This window comes from Benincasa hispida, chromosome 12, assembly GCF_009727055.1.
Source record: "Benincasa hispida cultivar B227 chromosome 12, ASM972705v1, whole genome shotgun sequence".
Taxonomy (NCBI): Eukaryota; Viridiplantae; Streptophyta; class Magnoliopsida; order Cucurbitales; family Cucurbitaceae; genus Benincasa; species Benincasa hispida.
In genome coordinates, this window is record NC_052360.1 from 39511923 (window position 1) to 39531641 (window position 19719).

Below are 19719 nucleotides of genomic sequence, written 5' to 3' on the forward strand. Positions count from 1 at the left end.
GGGCTGAACTTGGTAGGTTTATGAAGAATCCTGGAGGTTTCTTGAAAATTTTTGGATAGCCCAAGCTTTGATACCAGTTGTTGAAATGGGCTTTAAGATAACGGAATAAAAAGAGGCCCAAAGAAGAAGATTAACCCAAAAGAAAATAAAGTGGTAGATGGCGTGTATGGTTTATATCAAGCCATGTCTACTCAAAATATTAAATGGATGAGGAAGCTTCTTCATACTTTATCATTTTCATTTTGCCGAGGTCACATGTAAATAAAAGTCTTCTCAGTTCTCTCTCATTTAGCTCTTTTATTACATCTCTCTTGTTCTTTAAGAGAAAGTATAGAGCTAAAATATTATTTGCTGGTATTGTAACCACTTATAGTAATTAGATATGTATTCATAGTCGGGTTGTCAATCCAATCAATAAATACATGCAAAAGAATTCAAACATTTAACTAAAGATACTAGCAGCCAAGAAAGATATAGAAAGTATAAATCCTCACAAATTTATATTTGGGTTCTTTCAAACATCTAAAACTAGGATTAGAAATCTTACCTTCCCATCAAGACAAGGAAGTTAAAAGTTCAACATTATTCGGCTCAATTACACTATATATATATATATATATATATAATACAAAGCAAAACCTAAAATTAATATTATACATGAATAGAGGGCAAAAAAGGAAGATTAAAATGAGTGATCATTCGCCTAAAACAATCACACTATTCAAAAGTTATAACCTTTATTGGGAATGTCCCAAAACTCGCAGTTTGTAAACATTAAACATATTTTATTTACAATAAAGGTATTAATGAGATTTCTTTCAATGAATTTGTTATTGATTGCATTAAATCATAAATCCAATAAACTAACCCATGGTTATAGCATGAATGCTTAAAATTTATGTAGAGACATAAAAGATGATCAAGTTTTAGTATATAGCCAAAAAGGTCTATAAGTATATGGATAGGGTTATGTACCTTATCCTGGGGACACTATGGACACGGCCCACATTGTATATTAATACAAATGATGTTATCCCAAAGTCGTTCATCTAGAGACATGTGAGTGTGGGCATCCTATGAAAAAGATGTTTGCATAAGACCGGACCATGAAATAGTCACTTTTCTTTATAATGACCATTTACTATTAAAACTGACTATTTCAATTCAATGATCTAAGGTAACTCAATCTTAATCCTAGGTTAACTATGAACTCCTGTTTATTTGGGATTATCCTTTGATCTACATAGGTAAGAGTGGTTCAACATCACCGCTCAATAAGCCTCCCATTTTAGAGGTAAGACTCGATAGATAGTTGGGGACATAGTCTTGTAAGACGGAATTTACTTCTACTCGTCTTAGTGTAAGCAGATAGATTTTCCCTTAAGTACTGACTTCTAGTCTTGAACAAAGAGGCCCTGTCCTCTCATGGCAGAAAGGGATTTGATTTATTGGTTGGACCATAAACCAATTGTTCAATAGAGGATCCGTGTAGACTTAAGAAGCAAAATGTATTACAGGGGTAAAACGGTAATTTTGACCTAGTTGTAAATACGAACGACCTGTGAAGGACCAACTTACTAATTATGGTTAAATCAGGTGAATGAAAATATATCTATAGTAAGGAAGGTGCATCTACTGAGCTATAGTGGTATGTCTCGATAATTAACGAACAATTATTAATTTAAAGAGTTTAGCCAACTAATCTCATGTCATTGGAGCTCATGATCTATAGGTCTATTAGGTCCCTCTACTAACTCGTAAAAGGATTAAAACCTTAGAATAGAGTGTTAAGAGAAATTGGAATATTCAAACTCGATTTAGGGTTTGGATTATTATATTTGATATAATTAACGTTTAAATAAAGAATTAAACATTACGATTTTTAGAGAGTTGATAATATTTAAATATGATTTAAATATTTGATGAGGTGCTTTAATAATTTAATATTTGATATTAAATTTAATATTTGATATTTGATATTAAATTTAATATTTGATATTTGATATTAAATTGGAATATTCAAACTCGATTTAGGGTTTGGATTATTATATTTGATTATAATTAACATTTAAATAAAGAATTAAACATTACAATTTTTAGAGAATTGATAATATTTAAATATGATTTAAATATTTGATGAGGTATTTTAATAATTTAATATTTGATATTAAATTAATTAAATTAGTTTAATTAATTATCTAAAATTAAAATTTTGAATTTATGAAATCATGAAATTGATTTATTAAATTTTGAATTTATATAAAACTTGTTTTTAATAAGATTTATTGGTTAAATTAATCAATTTCACTTTTTAAAATTAAATAAAATGGAAAGTGGGTTATTCCCACATTTTCCATTTTGATAAACACCTCATGCCATTAAAATTGGATGGAATATGAAGCGAAAACTTCATGTTTTATCCAATATGCATGAAGAGCTTTTATAAATTGAAGTGTTTAGATAGTCATCCATGCAAACTGAAATCTGGAAAAAGGAAAACATGTTTTTCTTCTTCTTCAACCTTCAAAAATCCACTTCAATTTCTTTTCAATTTGAGTTCCACCACTCAATCTAAGGCCTAAGGATGATAGAGAAGACTTTGGCGGTGGTCTACTGTATAGATTGAAGAAGAAATCAGAGAAGAAGTAAAGCTATTCGGTGGAATCTACAAAAGTTGTATACTATAAACCCTATTTCTGGCTTTTCTTTAAACATGCATGCTTTTCCTTTAAAATTGATGTAGTTAGAGTGTTTAGATCCTTAATAGCTTCTATATGTTGATTGTCAACTCCAGCAACCTTAATTATCGAAGTGAAAATTTTATAGCAGCGCGATAAAGCTGCAGTGTTATGACCTTTTTGGCCTAACGCTCCGCCGCACTGTTGGGCCTTTCTTCATGGTGGCACTGCAACACCACATTGTTGTGCCTCTCCACATCTACTGTAAATTAGCATTAAGCATAGTGTTGCATAGCATCCCAACGCTAGGTCTCAAGGGCAAAATGGTCATTTTGCCTCCTCCTCGACTCGACTGAAGTGTTAGCGCTCTGAATGGTCCATTTTAGCTTTTTCTTCACCCAAACGTGTGATTCTACCTCTTAGGGACTCGATACCTAAAAAATTATAAAATAAACATATTAAATCTAAGAACTGTTGTGAAAAATCACGTAACCCACTACTAAATTAAACAATAAACGAAAAACCATTCTACATATTACAATATTATTCCATAATCTAAATCAAAATAAAAAGGTGTTAGGGTTTATGCCCTAAACTCGTGGTTTGTACATAAATAAAGTGTTATTTGTTTGACAGTAGCTCAATCCAATAAACTAAAATCCAAGGTTATTTAATGTAATTTGAACAGCATGTGGTTGACATACAAGTGAATTATGTTCAAGTAATAACCTAAAACGTCTATAGTATATAGATAAGATTGGGTACCTTATTCTGGTAATACTATGGATACAGCCTACTTTGTAAACGTTACAAACGATTTGATCCAAATCGTTTATGTAGAGACATGCGAGTGGGAGTATCTTATATAATGAGTTTATATAAGACTACCATGAAATATTTAATCTCTCTTTGTAACACTGTTGACTGAAGAGATTAATATTTCAAACGATGACCATATGTAACTCGATCTAAATCCTGAGTAAATTATGGACTCCTGCCTATGAGGGATCATCCTTTGATTCGTATGGACGAGAGTGGCACGAGATGCCAACTCAATATGCCTACCATTTTGGAGACAAGACCGAGTGGGGAGCTAGAAACATAGCTATACAGGATGGAATTGACTCTTTCACGTCTTTAGGGTAAGTTGATGCGTTATTCCCTTAAGTGTTGACTCCAGGTCTTGAACAATGGAACTCCACTCTCTCACTGACCAGAGAGGGACTTGATTTATAGTAGGATCATAAACGGATTGTTCATTGGAGGATCAATGATACTTAAAGAGTAAGAGATAATTATAGGGGTAAAACGATATTTTGACCCAATTGTAGTTACAAATAACTCATGAAGGATCGACTTACTTGTAATGGTAATATCAATGAACATAAAATACTCTACAATTCATATGAGTGCAGCTATGGGTCTTTAATGGAATGCTCTATAATTAATGAATATTGATTAATTTTATTAGAGTTTAATTAATAAATCTCGGATCATTGAAGCTTATAACTGTAAATCTATTGGGACCTCCTGCTAGCTCACAACAGGCAAAATAGGGATCATTAGTTTTGAAAGAATTTGAAATGTTCAAATGAATTAAGGGAATTTATGTTAATTTTATATGATATAATTGATATAATATATATAGATACTTTTTAATATAAAGTTATTTTGAATGAGATTCAAATTTAAATTATATAATATGAGAGCATTAATATTTGAATGAGATTCGAATATTAAATTAATATAAATTGGATTCATAGATAAAATTAATATGAATGAGATTCATATTAAAACCTAAATGTGCATTTGAATCATGAATGTTTAATTAATTAATTTTCTTGATTTTATTTAATTTAGTTTAATTAATAACTCCCTTACCTTTTGTCGGGGAATGGAAAGGTTCCTCTCCTAATTGCAGAGTGTCTGCAAATGTGAGTTAGTTTTTTTTTTTTTTTTTTTACGTAAAAATTAACTTACTCTCTCCCCGTTCAGAAATCTCTCTCTCTCAAAAATACTCTCTAATAACTAAAAAAAAATACATAGGAGATGTTCTCTACCAAAAGCCAATTCCCTTCTTTTAAAAAGGTTCCCACGTAACTGTTCCTTGCTAAAAGAATAGCATGAAAGATTCTTTTAGAGGTATCTTGTTTATGAAAGAAGAGTTCAGGTTTCAAATCAAGACTTGGAGAAGTTTGAAGAAAGGTTTTTAAAGGTAGCTTCTTGATCTTTAATTGTATGCTTAACATAATTGATTTGCAACATGTTGTTGTTCTGTTTGTTTAATTTTGTATTGTTAATTTTTCATAAATTAATGACAGAAGCAATTCTATGCTTCTGGATCAGGATTCAATCCCTTTAATTGGTATTAGAATTAATATATTTTTTTATTTTGGTTACGATTAAAAGATAGAATTAATTTTGTGGATTGCTTACTGTACCCGCGGTATATGAGGTTTGCATAATAGATGTTTTCAAGTATTGACACTTAGATTTGCAGTATTTTATTTTGATTTGATCAATACAAAGACCTGGTGTTTTGGACATTTAATCTATAAATCAAGTCTGTAAGTCAGGGTCGTTCATGTTAAAGTGGTTTCTATGAAGAGGATCGGAAACCAGAGGCAGAATTGCAAAAGTTCGGCAGGCAGTAGCAGTTTTGTGTTGTAATGTCGCAACGCTTGGCAATCAGACGCATCAGTGCCGCAGTGCTCAACATTTTCAACCCCTACCCTGTTCCGAAACGTAGAGTTGCACTGCGATTCAAAGGAGGCAGTGTCGCGACGCTGTCCTTTGGCATCGCGACACTCTAACAGTTGAAGGCCACTTCTTGCGAGCATCCAGGATGCTGTTCATGGGGAGTTTTTTTAATTAATGTAATTTTTATATTTTATTAAATCAATAATAATATTGATTACATTAACTTAATTTTATTAAGGTGTCAATATTTTGTCAATTATTGTTATAAAATATTTTAATGTGCATGTGATGTATGTTTAAATTATATGAGCTATATGTTACATAAAGTATGTCATATAGTTTAAAATCTCACCATAGGTTAAACATGTTCATGCGCATCATATTTAAATATGACGTTTGACAATGACTTGGTAAACGTATCAGCAAGATTATTTTCAGATGCAATCATCTCAAGCTTTACTATCTCCTTATTCACTTCATCTCTCAAGAAATAAAATCCAACATCAACATATTTGGTTCTATCATGTAATAATGGATTTTTCAAAAGTTCAAGAGTACTATGACTATCATAATGAATAGTAGGCTCTACTATATCTCTCAACATGTCAAAAATTAACACTTTCAACCAAATTGCTTCTTTAATAAACTCACATAAAATAATTACTCTAACTCTATAGCATATAAATCTACCACTAAGTGGAGTGCAGATCTTCAACTAATTGTATTGCCAAACATTTTTAACACAAAACCAATTGTAGATTTTCTCTTATCTAAATTTGAAACAAAATCGACATTAACAAAAACTTTTAAACACTGAACATTAGATTCACCAGCTACATAAATTAAACCATAGTTCTTAGTTCCTTTTACATACCCAATTACTTATTTTACAGCTTCCTAGTGATTTTTACCTGGACAACTCATAAAATGATTAATAACACTCATAGCATAAGACAAAACTAGACAAGTGCATGTCATTCCATACATCAAACATCCTACTACATTAGAGGGTACCTTTGTCATAAGTACAAGTTCTATATCTGAAGCTTTGACAATTTGAAATGAAAGGCTAACAGAGCAGTCACTAACTTTGCAACATCAAGTTAAAATCTCTTAACCACACTATCAAGGTAACCCTACTGTGTAATTATGAGTTTGTTAGCAGCTCCTAACAATTTTCATACCTAGAATCTTTCTAGCTGGACCTAAATTTTTCATATCAAATTCTCTACATAATTCGGCATTCAATTCAACAATTTCATAATATACATGAGAAGCTAAAGCATATTATCCACATACAATAACAAAAACATACTTTAACATACATGAGAAGCTAAAACATACCATCCACATACAGTAACAAAAACACAGACATGTCTTTTGAAATATGTTTAACATAAACACAATTGTCACAATTACTTCTACTAAATCCACGCTTAACAATAAAAGCGTTAAACCTCTTATACCATTGTCTTGAAGATTGTTTAAGTCTATAAAGCGAATAGGAGAACAAAACCTAATTATAGTCAAATCCTATATTCTTGAGTAAAATCCTTAAATAGATAAATCAAGTTATCCCCACAAACCAACACGGGTCCTTTCAGGATGCTTTGTCCTCACTCACATTCATCCTAGGAAAATTCCCAGGAGGTCACCCAACATAGAGTTGCTCCAAGCTAAGCACGCTTAACTTTGGAATTCTTATGATTGAGCCACCGAAAAGGAAGATGCACCTTGTTGGTATAGGTAGTAACTTTTAATTTTTTTAAGTCTTTCTTAACCATACTTTCATGTCCTCATGATCTCTCTCATTCGGATGTGATATCGGTTCATTCATGTACCCCTCCTGAAATCGGGTCGTTACAAATCACCAATCCACTAATCATCAACACCCTTATAACTTCATGATTGGTAATAGATTGCTCTTCTGAAGATCCAATAATGTGTGTATTTTTCAACTTAATCTCAAAAGAGTTTAAAGATGCATTGTCAACAGATTTCTTAAAACTCACACTACTTAACAACTCCCAATGCATATTCAATTCATCAAATTTTACATCTCTACTGATATTTCATTGTCTTGCACCTGGTTGTAAAAGCCATAATCTATAACCCTTTACATCATATGGACCAAAGAAGATACATTTCCTTGCACATGTCTCTAGCTTGTCTTGTCTAATATGTGCATATGCAACACACAACCAAATACTTTCAAATGATTAAGATTTGAAGGCTTTCCTGACCAAACTTCTTAGTGAGTTTTCATACTCAAGGCAACCGAATGACTCCTATTATGAGATATGTTGTTGTCGAAACTGCTTCACCCTAAAACATCTTACGAAGCTTTGCATTTGCAAGCAAACATCTCACCCTCTCAAGCAAAGTAATATTGAAACGTTCTGCAAGACCATTCTATTGTGGTGTGTAAGGAAATGTGTGACGGTGCTTAATGCCAGATTCTCTATGAAGTTACAAAACTGACATTCACTTACTCGAGACCATTATCTATTCTCAAAACCTTAATTCTCCTCATTTTATTTTCAACTAGGATTTTCCAATCTTAAATGTTTCAAACGCACCACTCTTGTTCTTCAAAATAAACACTCACAACTTCCTTCAGAAATCATCCACAATACTCCTAAAGTATTTTACTCCTCCAAGGGTTGTAACCCTCACTAGTCCCTACAAGTCAATGGACATAATCTAATATCCCTTTGGATAACTTTTTGTTCTTTGAAAATTTTACCCTAGTAGATTTTCAAAGAGTACAAATGCTCACAGAAAGGTAATTTTGAAAGCTAATTTACTAAACAACCTTTGTTTGTGTAATTCACTTAAGCTTCTTTGAGAAACATAAGCTAATCTCTTGTGCCAAAGGACAGTTTCTTTATCACCTCCTCCTAGAGTAACATTTGCACAATGAACTACAGCTAAGATTCCATTCAAAAGATACAAGTCATTTCTAAGTGTACCTTTCATTTTTCCAATAGTAGGCCTTTATAAATCCTAAGTACACTTCCCTCCAACTTGCAATTAAAACCTTCTTCATCAAGTTGTCTAAGAGAAGTCAAATTTCTCTTTAAATTCGGAACAAACTGAACATCAACTCCATTCCATCATAGAGTTTCAAGCTGACAGATCGCATATCATTTACAGATCTCATCAAAATCTTTCCACTTCAAATTTCTCAAAATCTTGAAAGTAATGTCTGTAAGGTGTCATGTGATGGGAACATCTAGAATTAAGTCTTCACTCATCACTAACGGCATTCTCAAACACAGTTAACACTCTGGCTGAATCATACCCCTCATGCACATGTGCAGCAGTTTGTTCTTCATGTTTCTCGTCATCATTTTTCTTGTTCTTTAACTTGAAGCAATTTTTCATCAAATGTCTTGCCTTATTGTAATAATAGCATTTTCTCTTCTTTTTACCTTTAGATTTATATCTATGTTTCGTGTCTTTCACCTGTGATTTTCTTTTAGATTTAGATCTCCTTCTAATCACCAAAGTTTCAGCATCTTTTTTTTCTATATTTGATTTCAAAGTCTTTAGATATCAAAGCATTTAAGACAATTTCTAAAGTCAATGAATCTTTGCCATATTTTATTGTAGCTTTTAGGTAATGATTTTGGAGAATAACAACTTGGTATTCATCATCTAGTTTGACTCTTGTATTTGATAGATCTAGACATATCTTGTTGAAATCATCTAAGTTTTCTTCTAAGGATTTTGACCATTGCATTCTAAATCCAAAAAAACTTTCCTCTAAATAAATCTTGTTTGTCAAAGATTTACTTAAATAAAGTGATTCCAACTTAGCAAATAGTAAAGGATCATTGTGCTATAAGTAGTTCTGGTCATCTCAACTTGTTTTTCTTTAGTTAAATCTACCGGTCATGTTTCTGGTTCATCTAAAATTTTACTCGCTTTCTATTGTACTAAAAGAGCTTTAAGTTTCGTTTTCCAAAGACTAAAATCCCCTTCCATCAAATTTATCTAATTTGAATTTTGTCAACATAATTGAGATTTTAACAACAAACATAAAAAATTGACCAACCAAAAACATAAATTTTAGATCAGCCCAAACAACGGTCACAAACCAGTTTAACAAAAATTTCATATCAGCCCATAACAGATACAAATTAGTCAAACCAAAAATTTCAGATTAGCCTAATCGACAGTACAAATCAGCCCATCGAAAGGTTTCAGACCATTGATCAAAACAATGAAAAACAGAGTGTTGAAGAACAAAATACTCACAGAACTGAAACTTACAAATTATGAGATGAAAACTACTAATTTATCAACCACATTTCCGATACCATTTGTTGTGGAAAGTCACGACCCACAGCTAATTTAAACAGTAAACCAAAATCAGTCTTCTACACATTATAATATTATTCCATAATCTAAATAAAAATAAAAAGGAGCGAAGAAACAAACATAAATATTTATAGTGGTTTGACGATCTCCATCCATTGTGCAAAGTGAACAATAGTCTATGAGTTTCAATCTTCAAGAACAAAGTACAGCCCAAAGAGGGAAGAAGAGAAAAACCAATGTTCAAAAAAATCTCACACAAAACCAGAATTTACACCCTGAGCAGAGGCGAGAAATGAGGCTATAAAAAAACCCAGAAAAACCAGTCTGCACGCTTTGCCCTCCAACGATTAATCACCCACGTTTCTTCATCTTCAACGAACTGATGTACTGGAGGTGGGAGAAAAGGAAAACTATCTAATTCATAAGCTTTAATACTTGGGCTACAATCTGGAGACATAAAAAGTTGTACAAGGTTTTGGGCTTTCATAAATAATAAAGCCCAACACATAAATATTTAAACAAATAAGAAGCCCAACCCACAACTTCAACGTGAAAATGGAAAGAAAATGCTCGAGTCAAAACCACAACTTCAACATGTCTAAAGTTTCAAAACTTGTACCAAGCAAGAGGATGAATATCCCTTACGCTTTCCCACCATTAACCTAGTTTTTTCAATCCAAACGCCTCCTTAAAGTCTTATCAAAGAACAAAATAGTCAAACTGAAATTACCACAGATAAGATAGTACAAACTCAACACGAAGGAAACGACTAAGACGTCCTAATCCTAGCACTTTCAACAACTTTTGTGGGTCCAATCAATTGATTGTTTTCTGTGGGTATCTTGCTTTTGCTTCCTCATATTTCTATCCATTGGAAATGAGCAAATCTCATGTGTAGGATCGAATCTTTTATGTAGATGACAAGTAATGGCAATAAAAACCAACTATGAAATTTTATCATTGGCCTGACTAAATAGGTTCATTTTGAAAATTTATTGATAAAAAAAAAACTTATTCTAAAAAATTCGACTAAAAAATGTATGTTCTGAAAATTCAAGAACTAAACGCACATATTCTTAAAAAAAAAGAATTAAATTCTTAGTGAAGATATTCTGGACAGAAATTGGCAACCGAATAGAACTAGGAGAGTATATAATGATTTGTCTCATGATAATGAGATTATGCTAATTAGATAATACATGAAAATTATTAAAAATATATGGTGGTTGCCTAGTTGGAGCCTTTCTTTCCCTTTGAGGTGACTTTTATATTCAAACTTAGTCTGATATGGTAAGGTCAAAAATTAAAACTCACACCTAACACGTTCATATATCAGCAAACACAATCCATGAATACATTTTATTACTTTATCATTACTATTATATATATGTCTTCTGAAAATAAAATACATCAAAATTAATACAAGCGAAACATAACGTATCGAATTTTCAAGACTTTATTTGATAATAATCATTTATGGTGTGCTTAATTTACAAGATTTTTTTAAATAGTTTAGAATTAGGAAGTTGAGCAAATTATATGCCCTTACATTTTATTAATATATTTATTTTAACAACATAGGTTTGTTTATTAACAATTTCTTTATTGTAGACACAAATTTAAAATTAAATATCCATGTAATATATGAGATTTTGTTATTAGGAGAATTCAAACAAAAATAGACAACTCTATCTTAGTGCTTTACAACTTTATTGCCCATAACACATGCACATTTGGGAAACATGTCCATTAATAATATTATTATTATTTTGAAACTTTATTACATTTTTTAATATAATTTTTGGGACCAAAGGCATTAATAATTCAAATGCACAAAATGGCTGCTTGCTTTGCTTGATTGGTCAATCTTACTACATGTGCCTTACTATCTAATTCTGCTGCCTTTTTCAAATAGTAAAGCTTCTTTTGCCTCTCACACCCTCTTCTTTTTTGGCACTTTCTACAAAGTGATCCATGAGATATCTCCTCTCTGGAAAAATGTATATGGTCAACTCCACAGTCATATAATTAATCATATTTAAAAGCATAAAATTAAATATTAAATTAATTTTAAATTAATCATATTTAAAAGTATAAAATTAAATATTAAACTAATTTTAAGGAGTTAAAATCATGATTTTAAACGTAACTAAAATAATTTTAATATTTTTAAAACCACTTTCAAATATACACTAAAATTTAAGTTTAATCTCTAAATTGTGAGGATTCTATTAATTTAATCGTTTTATTTTTTATTTTTGTTTTTTAAAATAAAGTTTATATCATCCACATTTTTCACTATAATTTGCATCTTTCTTAAGTACAAATAGATGAATTCTTAATCAAATTCAAAAAACAAAAACAACTTTTTGAGAGCTATTTTTTTAATTCTCAAATTTTAGCTTAGTTTTTTAAACCATTGGTGAAAAGTAGATATCAAAGGAAGAAATTTGGAGATGGAATTAGACAAAACCAAACATGATATTAGTTTTTTAACTTTAGAATGTGCTTAATAGATCTTTAGATTTTTAATTTTGTGTTCAATAAATCCTTGAGTTTTTTTTTTTTTTTTTTTTTTTTTTTGTCTAATAGATTTTGACCTATTTGATATGATCTTTTTGAAATTCACGAAATTATCTATACAAAATTGAAAGTTTATAAACATGTCAACTGCAAAATAAAATTTCAAGAACTTATTTGATGCTTTTTAAAGTTCGAGATAAAATAGATAGAAAATTCAAAGCTAAACTTGTAACCGTATCAACAAGATTTTAACCCATTTTTACCAAATTAATTTGTGGCTTATTCTACTTAAATCATATCAATTTCATTAAAATTAAACTGATATTAACCATTAGAAGAAGAAATGTGCCATTTGCTAATTTGCAGGCCATGAAGTTGTTTGAAACCATTGTTTAAAACATGAAGAGGACCATTTATAAAATACACAATTCATACTAATTTAATGTGATAAATTTAGAATAAAATGAGATTCACATGTGTGCACCAACTAATTGGCTATAACATGGTATCTGATATGGTCAAAAATAAAATAATTCATACCATCAATTAAGACTTAATAATTTTGATGTTGATATTCTTAAAAGGTGATTAATATATATCTTCAAAACAATATAAAATTAGTATATGTTTACAAATTTATAATAATTTTTCGATATTGAAATTGTTTGGAATTTTTCTTTTTAATTTTTTTTTGAAGAAATTAAAGAATTAAGGCGACGTTTACAGAAGGTGTATCTCAATAAATAAAAGATTATTTGGAAAATGACACCTATTTTTTTTTATGTTTGCTATTGTTTACTGGCATTCTGCATTCGTGCTGACAAGTGGACCCAGTTAAAAATCTGTAATCAAGTCATATAATCTAAATGACAAGCGTGAGGTGATCAATTGAATTGCGTCCAAAAATTACGTTGTAACGTTACCATTACCGTTATGATTATGGTAATGGTTATGGTTACCATTATTGTTACTGTTTCAGAGGAAAAAAACTATGAATTTTGACATATTTATTATTACTATTATAGTTACCGTTACAGTTTGGTTCTCAAAGGTAAAAGTAACCATAATGATAACAGTAAATTTGACAAAATTCTTATTTTTAAGTAAATGTGATCAAAAGCGATCTAATTACATTTGCGATTGAGGTCTATTACGATTGATCTTTCAATGAAATTCGATTACGATTACACCAATTTTCATTACGAATCAATAAATGTGGCTTGAAGCATAATGAAGAATGATGGGTTGTTTCAAGATGTGTGACCAAATGGTCCAACAAAAAAGAAGAAGAAGAGATAAATAATGAAAATTTTCTTATAAATAATTACTTTTTTCCTTAAAAAAGGTTAAAAAGGCATATAATGAATTTGGGATACCAAACACAACTTTAGCGTGCCTCCCACGTGCCCACATGCTTCCTTTGCTGCACTGCCTCTTTTTCAAGTTCATTTGCTTGGGGCCTCTGCATTGTTTTTATCACAAAATTGTAATCTGAACGGCGATTCGAAACGGACGGCTAAGCTGGGAACTCCGTCGTCGTTATGTACTTTGTAAGATGTGGGTCCCATTTCAGACCACCGTCAAATTGAACTTCCGAACTCATAGAAGAGAGCATGTCAATTAACCTACGAGTTAAAGTTATATATACTAAATAATAATAACATTTTTAAATATTAATTGAAGAACTTCATGTGCCAGAAAATGTCATAATATTTTAAGTAATGCTAATTTGGTAATTGTTTTTTTTAAATTATTAATTTTTCCTTTAATCTACTAAAATTATCAATTAGTTCTTTTTTTTCAATAATAAAAAAGGGGAATGGCCAAAACCACGTAATAGTTGTGATTAAATTCTTAAACTTTCAATTTTAAAATTTGAGTCCTCAAATTTAGTGTTAAAATTAGATTAAATTGGACCATTAAACTTACATAATTGTATAAATTAAAACATTTGTATAAGTTTGAAGGTTCAATTTTTAACATTTAGGTTCAATTTCTACAACTTTTATAAGTTTGAAGGTCTAATTTTAACACTTGTAGAGGTTTAGGGGTTTAATTTTTACAAATGAAAGTTTGAGAATGTAATTACAACTATCATCATACTCCATGTGTGATTTTTACGATTTGTCTTAAAAAGAAATAAAGTAACACGTAAGCATACTACTTGATTATGGCTCCGTTTGGGATTGTTGAAGTTTTTGAAATAATTGTTAGTGATTGTACTTTTAGAAAAATCAATTATGAAAAGTAAAATAGTGTTTGATAAATTTTAACTTAAACTTGAAAAAATAGGTTAGAACGTCGGGTAAATAAATACAAAAACATCTTATTTAGATATAATAACTAAAATAGACTTACAATCAACCTTTTTATTAAAAAAAAGTTGTAATTTAAAATTTTAAATAATTATTTAGGATGATAAATTTGGTTTGTTATATATTAGTTTTTAAATATTAAGAAAAATAACTTTATTTAAGAAATGAATATGGTATACTTTTAAAAAAAAATGATGCATTTAATTCATGAAAATAGAAAATGGAATTGATTTGGTGGAAAATAGATAAATATATAAAATAAATCTTTTTTAAAGTATAAAATTGAAAACTAAATATTAATTAAAAATTCTATCCAATTTTAAGAAAATCTAAAAGCCACGAATGATGCTTTTAAAGTCAACGTAAAATTAACAATATATTTTTAAAAGTGGTTTTAATCTATTTAAATTAAATCTGTTTTACCAAATGTAAAAAAAAATGGCCAAAAGAATTTCAAATGACTTTTTAACATAACTAATAAAATATCAAACCTAGCCATACCATTGAAGGAAATGAATTTTGTTGAAAGATTGGGTATAATCACAATGATTGTACATAGGAAACTGGCATGTCTCTAAAAATGTTAATAAAAAAATTATTTTACGTTTTTTTTAATAAGTTTCTTACAGTAGGATCCAAAAATCCTTAAAACATTAGGCGCCAAATAAATAATTCCAAAATACTAGATTGTAAATTCTCCAAAATTACTGCCATTTTTTATATTTAGCCTTCCTTGTTAAAAAGGAAAAAAGAAAAAGAGCATTTAGCTAGTCGGCTCTTTTTTTCGCTCTCTGTTAATACAGCAAAACAAAACAAGACAGAAATTAAATTAGGAAGTCGGCCTAAAAAAAAATATTTGTTTGCATAATTAAATAAATTTATGCACAATTTATTAGAAATATTTTAATAAGAATCTTTGACGGATGCGTAAGCAATGGACTAAGTCAATGGTCAAATAGTTCTAAAAAAGATGATAAATAGTTGTGCTTAATGGATAAATATTTTTAAAAATCTATTTTTATTTAAATCTAATAAAAATTAATAAATTATTTTTGAGTGGTTATCTAATGCTTTAATTTGTTTCAAAAATGATTTATTTTTTAAATTAAATACTTAAAAATGCATTCCAAATATATCCTAAATCTTGTAGAAATTTGGTCTTCTTACCCATTGACCGCTTTTCACATAAAAAGCATCTTCATTAGAATACTATTTTTTTCTAAGTATGAAAAATGTATAACATTTGTCATTTATTAAAAAAAAAATGTAATATTGAGTGTGGTCATACTAGCACTCATGCATTAAATGTTATCAACTCACAATTAAACATGTTTAGACGAAAGTTGTATTACATTAGATGATGACATGCGAGTGAAAAAAAATTATAATATTACTCTTAGTTGTTTAAGAATATATTAAATTACCTATTATTAGAGTAAGCATAGGTTAGAATTTTGAAAATAATTTGGGAGTTTGAAATATAAACAAATGCCGAGTGAAGGTGTTTGAATTTCTGTTTCTATTTGAAGTCAATGTGCACATTGTTCCAATCCCAGTTTTCGTCCATTATTTTAGTAGACTTCAACTCCAACTGTGGTTTAATTTTGAATTGCTTATGAATGGTTACGTATAATATCCCAATTTTTAAAATAATTAGAAATATTTTTTTTACAAATGACAAAGTTCAGGATTTTTTTTTTCTTTTTGCATTTATCACTCTTTAAAAGGTAACAATAACATCCACAACACTACAATCATCAGTTTTGACAAATAAAATCTTTATGTAAAAAGAATATGTAGTAAAAAATATTTCAAATTATTTTATTGCTTTCATCTCTATAAATACTTGTTTGAATATTTATTAGGGAAATTTTCAAAAATACAAAAATAAGAAAAATTATTTATACATCATAGTAAAATTTAATAATCTTCTTCCTTCTCTGTCTTCTCCCTTCTCTACCTTCTTCTTCTTTAGTTCGATATCGATCTCTCTCTCTAACCCATGCACTTTCTTTTTCTTATTCGATCTGATCTCGATCTCTCTCTCTAATCCATGCACTCTAATGTCCAACAACCACTGCACTCATGCCCAACCACCGATCCATCGTCGTTTAGATCTACATCGTAAATTTGGTTGTACGTTGTTGTTGGTAAGCCGATTTTTCTCTCTACCCGATTCACTCTCTATTCCTCTAACTCTTAGATTCGTGCAGCCCAATCCTTGTTGTCATTGTCTTGTCACTACCAGCGCTAGAGTTCGCCAGATTTTTTGCCCTTAGGGGTAAGATTTCAGGGCATTTTGGGTTAATTTTGTTTGGTTCTTGAACACCCATTAAGTTTTTGTGTTAAAATTGATTTACCCATGAAGTTGGATATTGTTGAGTTTTATTGCTTTTAGATATTTGTGATAGACATTGTTATCATATCAATCACGGATAGACACCGATAGAAATCTATCAACATCTATTAGTGATAGAAACTGATACAAGTCTATCACTAATAAAGATTGATAGAAGTCTATTAGTATCTATTAGTGATAGAAATTGATAGAAGTCTATAATTGATAGAAACTTATACAAGTCTATCACTGATAGATGTTAATAAAAATCTATCAGTGTTTATCAATGATAGAAAGATAGAGACTAATAGGAGAAATCTATCAGTGTTTATCAATGATAGAAAGATAGAGATTAATAGGAGTTTTTCTATACGTAAAAATTTTTCTTTTATTATCTAAATATAGATATGTTTATCATGAATCTTGATACAAGAGTTATAGGCATGACTTAAATAAAAATTCACTTGATGTGATAATAAAATGAACATTTAATGATCACTTGTTTCTAGACATATAGATTCCTGACATTTTGAAATGTCCCACTACAAATCTATGACTATTTGTTTTGTACAATGTTTTTTTAGAAAACTTTAAAACCCTACATTATTGTGAAACCAACATAAGAATCTAGATACACACTTGTTGCGAGAATTCAACAAATGGGCATGATGAAACTTACTATTGGTGACGAAATGGCAGCTGCAATGGTGATGAGAAGTAAATGGTGGCATGGTTGGCGGTGCTAAGGCAAAAGATGATAGTGCTTCAACAACACCAGCTAGTGAGTAGAGTGAGGAAAGAGGGTTTTTTTTTTTGTTTTTTTTTTTTTAGTGTTTGCTTGTGAGATTTGAAAGAGTGCGGATTTTTATGACTTGAAAATTGTCGTGGACATGATCCACGAGTTTTTTTAACATCCAAGTGAAAGGCATGTATCATGACGTGTTGATAATCCATGTCAGTTAAATCGTGAACGATTTAGGGATAAATCGTGGATGTGCTACACGATTTAAATGGACTTGTGGACGGTGTACTATCTCCACGATTTAGTCAATTTATTTTAAGAATAATTTGTCAAAAATATTACTTTTGTAATTATTTATTTAAATTACATTATTAAAAAAAACCCAAAATTACCCGCATTTGGAATATTTAGTTTCCATTTTAAGTTAAAAAAACAAAAAAGAAAGGGAAAAACCTTTTAGTGAGTCTGCGTATTTTTAAGTAATTGCAATTGGTAATACTATGGCTAATAATTAAATGTATAACCATATTTTAAGGGTTTTTTAGTTTAAGGATAGATCTTATAGAATAAGATATCTGAAAATCAAAGATACTGTGTTTGGTTGTCTATCAAAATTTTATGAATAAAAATTATGCTTATATCTAATTTATGAAATTAATTATGACAATCTTATACCATTGTAGTAGACTAATTAATTAAAAAATAAATATCATTCAATATATTGATAAAATTTAATTAATTATAGAATCAATGATAATTTTAATTATAAATATTTGAAAATTGAGTAATTTGTTATTAAAAATTAATCAATTAATATATTTAATGAATGTCATAGTAATTATAATATAATACTTATCATTTTATAATTAATTAAGTTTAATATTAGTAATTGTAATTTTAATAAATAATATAAAAAATGTATTTTAATAAACAATATATTATAGAAAAGTAAAAATGAGATAACAATATCATATGTTAATAATGAATTATGTAAAATATAATTACAATAAAATAATTAACTTATTATAAATAATCAATAATGATTATATGTTTATATAAAAAATAAAAATAAAATTAATTTCAATAAATAATTATTTGATAAAAAAAATAAGTAATCAATTATTATTATTGAAAAATAAATTTGTGTACAAATTAAATTTAATTAATCATTATTTACTAATTAAAAATTTTTAAGATATAGTTAACTAATTAATTAATTATTTATATAAAAAGTAATTGCATTCTTTTATTGTAAAAACAAGTTAATTAAATATTTTAATAGATTATTATTGATTTATTAAACTAAATATTTATATTGGTTTTGTTAAATATTAATTAATCAATTAACTATATTCAAAATAAAATTATATATAAAATGAAAAACCGATGAAAAGGGAGAAAAAAAAACCACAATTTTAAAAAGGAATAGAAAACTTTTTTTTTTTTTTTTGGAAAATGAGAATGCTTGATAATATCTTATTTCAAGGCAAAATATTGGAACCTATGAAATAAACATGTGTTTTTATGTATGTGTCAATTCCATAGAGAAACCGTCCAATCAAACGATCCTAAAGAATTGCAAATATAACAAAATTTATCAATAAAATACTCTATGATTGATAGACTGTGATGAGCTTTATTGCTAATAGACTCCTATCAATAATATAGTCTATCCAAGCCAATAAGAACGTAGGGCATAGTGTTTATACTATTGACCTCAAGATTTGAGGATCAATTCCCCCACCCCACACTTTAATTACAATACATTTTGGAAAAAAATATATACAGTCTATCCAAGACTTCGAAAGGTAAATCTAAATTTTGCTATATCTACATATCGTTTTTGCATTGTGATATATTTGTAAATATTTTGAACTAATTATTATATTTGCAATGGCTTCTTTTTCCTTTATTTAAATACAGCAAACCAAAACAAGACAGATTTTCTTAGGAAGTCGGCCTAAAATAAAATAATTTAGTTTGCATGATAAAATAAGGTTTTTAGCATAATTTAATAGCAATGTTTTAATGATAATCTGTCACAGACGTGTCAGCTATGGAACTAAATCAAATAGTTCTAATAGAAAAGAGAGTTGA

At 29.0% G+C, this 19719-nt stretch overlaps 1 long non-coding RNA gene across 1 annotated transcript; it reads left to right on the forward strand.

The window, feature by feature from the left end:
* Nucleotides 1–4594: 4594 nt before the first annotated feature.
* On the forward strand, nt 4595–5634 carry LOC120068145. The gene is made up of 2 exons (XR_005479103.1): nt 4595–4893; nt 5255–5634. It is a non-coding gene; the product is annotated as an uncharacterized LOC120068145 (long non-coding RNA).
* Nucleotides 5635–19719: the final 14085 nt, after the last annotated feature.